This window comes from Protopterus annectens, chromosome 13.part0 (assembly GCF_019279795.1).
Source record: "Protopterus annectens isolate FY-2018-M chromosome 13.part0, PAN1.0, whole genome shotgun sequence".
Taxonomy (NCBI): Eukaryota; Metazoa; Chordata; order Ceratodontiformes; family Protopteridae; genus Protopterus; species Protopterus annectens.
In genome coordinates, this window is record NC_056747.1 from 163235725 (window position 1) to 163242618 (window position 6894).

The window sequence follows — 6894 nt, forward strand, 5'->3', positions numbered from 1 at the left end:
TAGACCTATGGAACTGCTCAAGGTCCCAGCAGAGCAATAAGAGGTCCTGATCCTGCAGGTACCTGTAGGAATGGGCTCAGACTCCTAGGTGTGTACTAGGCTAATGGCCCTGGAGCCTTTACAAGTCTAACCTATAGAAGTGCCCTGGCATCGTGCCGCCCGACATTAGTTCCCAGTGCCTCTATCAAGTTGAGCCCCCAGAGTGATCCTCGGGGTGAACTTTCTATTTCCCATCCACTCAAGATCCCTTTTGAAGAGGGCCAGTGAGGTGCCCTGCTTGACATGTATAGGAAGTTTATTCCATAGCATGGGCAGTCTCTGGGTTATGAACCTGTCCCTCCAGCATGTTCTGTTGATTGTGATAATGAGGTTGAGGTCTCTGGAGTGTGTAGTGCGAAGGGATTGAGATTTCTTTAGATGTAGCATTTTTAACAGAGCTGGGTCAGACATAGCTGTGTAGGTCAAGCAAAAATTGCCTCTTAGTAGATGATATGAGACAGAAAATAGCTGGAGTTTTTTTAGTCTGTCCATGTAAGACATGTTTAAGGCCTAGGATCCTCTTCAGGAGGTACTTTTGTGACCTTTCCAGCTGTTGCATGTGTCTAGTGAGGTACATGCCAAATGGAGCATTATACTCTGTGATTGGCCTAATGAGGGAAGAGTAGAGAGAGATGACCTCTTTCTTCCTGCATGCAAAACCCTTGGTAATGAGATGTGCCACATAAAAGGACTTTCTGACCACGGTGGCATTGTGATGGTTAAAGGAGAGGTAGCTGTTGACCTGTATCCCCAGATCTGTTATAACGTCTTCACTGTTCATTGGACTCCCATCAGTGTGGTAATTAGTAGGAACAGAGTTTTTCCCAAAGGGGATGATGACGCATTTTTTAGCATTAAGCTTAAGGCCATGGTTTTGACACCAGTCATTGGTCTCAGTGAGGCCTTTCTGTAGGATGTCTCCACCACTTGGGGAGTTAATTTCTCCCAGCTTGCAGTCATCTGTGAACCTGGTCAACCAGAGTCCCTCTGTGTTGGCCTGGACTCTGCAAGTGAAGTGTCAGCAGGCATGTCACTTTGGGTTGCATATTTGAGATCAGTTTTTGACAGCTGTTATAAATGAAGATGGTAGAGGAACTCATTGTCAGGGTCCTCCTCAGCAGTTTTGTTTCTTTCCTGACCTCTGTCTGAAGGAGGTGGCCAGTAGGTGTCTTCGCCCCCCTCACTTTTGCATGGGAGTAATTTACAGGAGTCTGTACATAAAGGCTGTTTATTGAAATTTTTTTTGTTCACTACTCTGTACCCCTTTTTGACTTCCCAACACTGCAGGAATTTAGAAGGTAGCAGCCTACCTGGAGCTCTCCAGCTTCCTTTCCAAAATCGCTGTTCAGCACAATCCCGCAGACCTCTGGAGAACCAGGTACTTTTCCCAAAGAAAATGAGGGGGACTTAACCAGGATTATTCTGGATTTTAGAAGACTCAAACATTACGTGTCAGTCACAATTCATTCTGTCATGCTTTTTATTAATGAGACCATAAAGATTAGGAGGAGAGTCGAAAAATAATTCTGTCTGTTTTAGGATAACATTGTGGTACTACTGATTCTCTACTTCGCTATTTGACCTGCAGTAAGTCTCCTCATTATTCACTAAGTGTATGACAGTGTATATTGTATACACATCCATCCAGGTGCATGTTTGCATGGACATTTGACTGTCAGTTATTTAAAAGTCTGTGAGTGATTACTAGGCAGCCACGGTGGTGCAGTGGTTAGCATTGCTGCTTCACAGCAAGAGGTTCTCGGGTTCGATCCTCGGCTGGGGTGCCTTCTGTATGGCGTCTGCATGTCCTTCCTGTGGTCACGTGAGTTTCCTCCTGGTGCTCCGGTTTCCTCCCACATCCCAAAGACCTGCTGTAGGTGGGTTGGACACTCTAGATTGGCCCTAAGCGTGAGTGCATGTGCCTTCTGTGGAAGGGTTGACGCTGGGCTGGCAACTAAACATCGTAAAATTTCACTGCCAATCATGAGCGGAAAGGTGATTCACTTTGGTGAACCCTAATTGGGAAAAGCCGAAAGAAGAAGACTGAGTGATTACCATTTTTGACTTGTTAGCCAGTATAAAGCATGTTGAACAATGTCATGTTGCAGATGACTCTTAACTGATGTATTCTGAGATGCCATTTAAGCAAATTCCATTCCTGTTGACCTTTACTTCATCTGAAGTCTGTATTGGTATGCTCAGTCTTTTTAAAGTTTAAAGGCTCTAATTCCATTGCTACTCTTGGTGATATTGCATGTTATGGCTGTCCAGGGGACACATGCAACATAGTAGCAGTAGCTGCAGAAAGAATCTAGTGGCTTCTCTACAGCTGCCATAACGCTGTTCTCTGAAGGACTGGACATTAAATATCCTTGTAAACTATATATTTGCTCCACAAACACCAGCTGCTCAGATGGTTATCACATGTGTTTTACTACTCTTGAGGGACTGAGGATTTTTCTTTCTGAGCCATGCCCTGCAGTGTTTGTGGTCTGAGTCAGGATGACTGTTTCTGTATATATGCTAGAAATGAGAGCAGTTAACTGTTGGGTAGGCTTAACTTTGGTGTCGTATACCAGCACAAGGGGGAGCCCCTGCCTTCTGCCAGCACTGCAGAGTTTATCTTGATTGTGGGAGTGGCCTACTGCAGGTATCTTTTTTTGTTCTCTCAGTAGCTCCCATTCCTTAAAGGTGTTGCTGCTTACTAGACAAACTGATTTTTAGCTTTATCTATTAATATGAGTGGTTCTTAACTTGTGTGTGTATGTTTTCCAGCCTACCCCAGCACTTGCATTTTCCCCTGTACTGAACCTCTTTGCATCCTTTCCCAGTGTAAATAGCAGATCCTTCCTCCTGATTTATGATCAAGTACAGAACATTTCAGAGCGCCTTTATGGTTCTGTAGCCCAAATGGTTATTTTCTGTCCTTCCTCCTAGTACTCGTATTTTTAAACTTTTTAAAGGGTGAAGGGAGAGAGGGTGCAACCCATTGATTTGGCCCTTTCAGACTTTTTTCCTGCTGTTAGTTTACAAGTGCCATCCTCCCCATGTTTAGCTTCAAGTGATGAGACCTTCTTGTCTTTCTCAGTTTGGCAACAGTTCACAAGAATGTGGCAGACTGCGCAATTCTTTTCATTCCAGGGACTGTGTTTATTTGAAACCTTTCTTATAATGGCATTTGGAAGTGTTGCAGAAGCCATCCACACAATAAGTACTCATGGCCAAGTGGAAATTAGTAATTGTAGTAAAGGATCTTGCTTCCTAAGGTTCTTCATTCAGGACATCAGTAGGTCTGTCCTGTGGGCCCTGCAACCATAGAATCTCAAAGTAAGGGACAGCAGTTATATTGGATAATTACCTTAATAATGCATCTATCTGCATAACACATCCCTCCCATTTTATTTTTGTCTTTGAGACTGACATTATTGTCTAAGAACCTTTTATAATTGGTCTGTTTTTCATGGAGGCACATCTGGAAAAAGTGGGCTTACTTTCTTTTTTGCCTAGTGTAGAGCCTGGAAGATGGACCATTGAAGATTGAATTGTAGAACTGTGGAACAGTCATTATGCCAGGAAGGAAAGTCCTAACTGTCCTACAGTTCTAGCTTGTATCCCAAAGTTGCACTTTTTTGGTGAGTAGGTTATATGACTTGTTTCCAGATGTTTTGCCGAAGGTTGAAATTATGGTCTCCCTGAAGTTGGAGACCTCCTTTACAGACCTGCAGAAAAGGAGAATAAAAGTCTGCGGTACTGTTATTGTAGTGTACCAGGTCATAGACATCTAAAGGGAACACTGGTAAAATGATAATCTTAATTCCATTCCATTTTGGGAAATAATAAATGTTTAGAGCCTGTGATATTTTTTTCTCTTGGTGGTAAGTGCCCTGTAGTTTGCTGTATTTCATTTTTGTGAATTTCTAACAAATTTTTTCTTCCAGCACCGTTCTTGATGTAGTATTTGTTTCCTTATGCCAAGTTTTAGGACTATAGTTTAGAGGCTTGAGAGCACTGATGGTTGCATCTCATGCCGTGATGGTTGATCTGATATTGTCAGTTTTCATTTCATCCTCACATATTTGTTCAGATCTCATCTGTTGGATCCAACTCTGCTGTTACAATAGCTTGTGGCAACCAAAAAGCTCTTGGGCACCTTCCCTTACCCATAATGCACCCCTCCCTGTTACCTATACTCTTGTATGCCGCTTTGCAAAGACGCAGTCATTCCTGTGCTCTTGTCAAAGGCTTTTGTATACCAGTCAGACATCAGGCTACCCAAGGCAGGGAATCACAGATGTAATGAATACTGCAACAGTGAAGGAAAGGATGTCTACTACTATGGTAAGATTTTATACAACTGTGCTTTCTTCAAATGTTTCATAGTCTTGCCTAATCTATCTGTACTCTTAAAACTTATCCTGTACTATTTCTGTTGCCTGCAAGTACCTAAGTAACTACCTTGTCAATGTCAGTATGTTAACATGTAAATAAGTGTCTTACCTGAAAAATGCATTATTGATGTAATATATAATGCTATCTATGTAATACATCCCTTTTACTATTCTCGGTGATTTAAATCTACTATCTGCAGTGAAAAATGTTGCATTTACTTTATAGTACTTACTTTAGCATACTGTTGTAGAAGTCTTCTAGTATCCATGTGCTAAAGTATTGTGTAGCTTTTCTCCCCAGGCCTCCACTCCAAGTGGACTCTGTGAAGCTGAGCTTCCCTAGTTAACAAAGACCGACAGACAAATAAAAACATGACAGCCTGGAAAGGAGACGTAATGGCAGAGTTCAGTTGTGCTGTGTTGACTGTGCAGACATGTGCGCACAGTTGGATTCAGACTAGATAAGTGCCTTTGGCCAGACAGGAGAAATGTCCGTGAACTCCTGGACTGAAGGATATTCCACTTCTTCCCACATAGAAGCACTGCCATTTAGAAAGTTGTCCTTCCTCATCTCAAACATGGTTTACCAATCGTTGCTGCACCCTCAAAAAGGAAACCAACTTCCTTTCATACTACATCCAGATAATGTATACAGATATATAGCCCCCCTCTAAAAGAGACCATCAGTCCTCGATACTGGCAAGAGCAAAATGTCTACCAGTCACAGATCACTACTGATGAGCTTTCCCTGATCTTTAAACTCATCAAATCAGACTCATTTCCTTTTCTAACACACTGTATGAGAGAACCATCCCTTGCAACTTGTTATCCCTTCTGGCGCCGAGAATGGCAGCCCTCAGATGTGCGTCGTGCATACAGCTGCAGTCATAACAGATGGGTTCTCCTGCCGTCAGGCGGGTCCTCGGTCGGCCGAATTCCAAAGTCTAGGTCCGGTGTCAGTTGTCGTCGCTTCTTCCCTGATGTCAGAGTGCCAGGGGTATAAAAGCACCAGCCGACGCCATTTTCTTCAGTCTTTCTTGCCGCGCGGTGCCCGAAGCAGAAGCAGTTTGCAAGTGCTGGTCGGCCAGCTCCTGAAATTACGAAAGTTTTGCAACCGAAGTCTTCTTTGAAGCGAAGTACCCCATTGGGGAAACTTTTCTTGCCTCAGACCGATGTCAGACAAAGTTAATAATTGTATTTCTTGTGGGAAGCAAATACCGCATAAGGATTTTCATTCCCTCTGCATTCCTTGCTTAGGCCCAGACCACGACGTCTTGGTCTGTTGTTTTTGTGCTACATTCAACAAACACACCATTAAGCGTCGGGCAGAGTTCGCCCAGCATTATTTTGGTAAAAAATTTAACTATATTAAGTCGTCGGATATTCCGACTCCAGTTTTGTCTAAAAAACGCAAAGACAAGGACCAACACACGCAGTCCGCGGCCTCCACCGACACTGCGCCAAAGCCTACTACAGGTGGTCCGGTTCTCAGCAAGGCGCCTACGCAGCCCCTGCCTACCGACGACACTTCATTGGCGGTGTCTTCAGTGCCCGAGGTCGCAGGCTGCTCGGCCCACACTCCGACTACAGATACCGAAGCCACTCTTGGTGGTGAATCTCGATATGTAGACAGGTCTGCCTCCTCTCAAGGTGTCTTCAGACCTTCCTCTTCTTTTTCTATTAAGGCTTTCACTAAGTCTAAAGCAGCCATGCATTCTAAGAGACAAGCTCCACAGGGCCCTTCCCCAGGCCCCATGCCTAAAAAACAGATGCTTAAAATGGCTGAGGATTTGATTACTCTTATCAGGGGATCTCAACCCCCCCCCCCCGGACAAAAGGCCCAGAGTGGAGGAAGAATCCCCCTCCTCTGACCTGGCCTCCATCATTTCAGAACACTCTGATGAACAGGAACATTCTTACTCCCCTTTTGAAGATTCTGATGCTGAGGAGTCCATTCCCTCTGTCTCCCCCCCCCCCCCAGAGGATTGCTCATTTGGGGAAACCTTGCATACATTAAGGGAACACTTCCACTGGGAAGGCCAAGAGTATGCAGATTCCAAGAAAAGGCTTAGGGACTTTCTCTTGCTACCTCAGCACAGGCCTTTAGCTATACCTCCTGTCTTGGACATCCTAGATGATGTGTACTCGGAGGCCTGCCTTAATCCGGATTCTTTACTTCCAGCACGAGTCAAGCCTGACGGGTATTACTGGGTTCCTGACTCGCACCACTTTTTATACAAAAGTCATGCAGCTGACCCAGAAACTATCTCACAGGGCCCCAAGGGAATTAAGGCCTCCACTGCAAAAAAACCCATTACCTTCCGAGAGGGACTCCAGATCCTTAGAAAGGTGGGGGGAAAAGGTGTACACCTCTACCACCTTAACCATGAGGGCATTAAACTGTCAGTTCCATATGCTAAAGTACCAGCAGTTTCTGTTATCACAGTTGAGAAGCAAAATGTCACAA